The sequence below is a fragment of the Sinocyclocheilus grahami genome, unplaced genomic scaffold (genome assembly GCF_001515645.1).
Source record: "Sinocyclocheilus grahami isolate Dianchi unplaced genomic scaffold, SAMN03320097.WGS_v1.1 scaffold4357.1, whole genome shotgun sequence".
Lineage (NCBI taxonomy): Eukaryota > Metazoa > Chordata > Actinopteri > Cypriniformes > Cyprinidae > Sinocyclocheilus > Sinocyclocheilus grahami.
This window is the reverse complement of record NW_015509308.1, coordinates 14260-15742: the sequence shown is the minus strand read 5'-3', so window position 1 is coordinate 15742 and position 1483 is coordinate 14260. Positions and strand designations below refer to the sequence as shown.

The 1483-nt window shown below is 35.5% G+C and overlaps 1 long non-coding RNA gene across 1 annotated transcript; it reads left to right on the top strand.

Moving 5' to 3' along the window:
• Positions 1–7: 7 nt before the first annotated feature.
• Positions 8–1255, top strand: LOC107576794 (uncharacterized). Its single transcript, XR_001608120.1, has 3 exons — positions 8–100; positions 972–1054; positions 1158–1255. It is a non-coding gene; the product is annotated as an uncharacterized lncRNA (long non-coding RNA).
• Positions 1256–1483: the final 228 nt, after the last annotated feature.

The following is a 1483-nucleotide window of genomic DNA, read 5'->3' as shown; positions in this document are numbered from 1 at the left end:
CCACCCTTCCTGTTCGGGCTCCTCATGCTCCGTGCAGAGGCTCCATGGGCCAAAGCCTTTCCCCTGAGACTCATGCTGCGTTTAGGAGCGGAGTACAGATGTAAGAAAACTAAATACAATTAAGATTAATATACCATTCAAAATTTGGGGACTATAAGATTTTAAAGAAGTCTCACCAAGGCTGCATTTATTTGATCAGAAATACAGAAAAAACAGTACTATTGTGGAATATGATTACATTTTAAAATATATAAAAACAGTTATTTGAAATTGTAATTTATTCCTGTGATGTAAAGCTGAATTTTCAGCAGCCATTACTCCAGTCATGTTCAAAAGTTTGTTTGTTTTTTCAAAGAAAGAACACATTCAATTGATCAAAAGCGTCAGTAAAAGCATTTATAATGTTACAGAAGTTTTCTACTGCAAATATAGGTTTTTTCTATTAACTTTCTATTCATCAAAAAAATCTAAAAATGTACAAATATTAAGCAGCACAACGGTTTTTAATATTGATCATAGAAAATGTTTCTTGAGCAGCAAATCAGCATATTAGAATGATTTCTGAAGGATAATGTGACACTGAAGACTGGAGTAATGAGCTTTGCAACACAGGAATAAATTTAATTTAAAATATATTAAAAGAGAGTTATTTTTAACGTAATAATATTCTAAATAAATCTTACCGATCCCAGGCTTTTAAAATGGTAGTGTACTATGGTTTGGGACAACTACTTATTTGGCATACTATTTAGGGAGGATATTATGCAGGTTGAGATGTAGCATTATGATTTCTATGATCTTAACGGCTCTTATTTTTTTGTCTTTTTGTTATTTGTTAACTGTTGTTCCTACAAAATTAATCAAACCAAATTGAGAAAAGCTCTAATATCATTCATAATCTCTGTATGCATTATTTTATGGTCCCAGTAAGCCCAGCAGTTGAGTTTTTCGTGTTTTCTGCTATCCTGTAGTCTATCCCTGTCCCTTGTTCAGTGTGCGCTTCAGAGAGCCTCTCTTCGGACCCGTCAACAACAGTATTATGAGACTCTTAGTGGTGAGATTTGTGACCTATTTTACCAACTCTTTCTTGTTACTGCTTCCTGTTTAGTTCATTTGATGTCTTTTAATTGATTTCCATTCTGTTTCGACTCTCAAAGGATTTCCGTTTTTACCGTTACACACTGCCGACGGTGCCGGGGCTCGTGGTTGATCTAGAGGCTAGAAGCACCTGTATAAGAATCCCTAAAACACGTCATCCGGAGGTACCATTACACCACACTAAAGGCTAAAATACACTATACAACTTTTGCCCAGATTTACAATCTGGACCTGTTTATGCTTGCTGCCAAAAGTCAGAGCCAGTCTGCAGATTTGAGTTGGCAGATTTCATAGAAAATTACGTAGTGTATGATGGTCACAGACTCCAGTCAGAGGAGATCAAACATGTTTGATTTTAGAACACGTTGTTTTCATTTGTCACGTG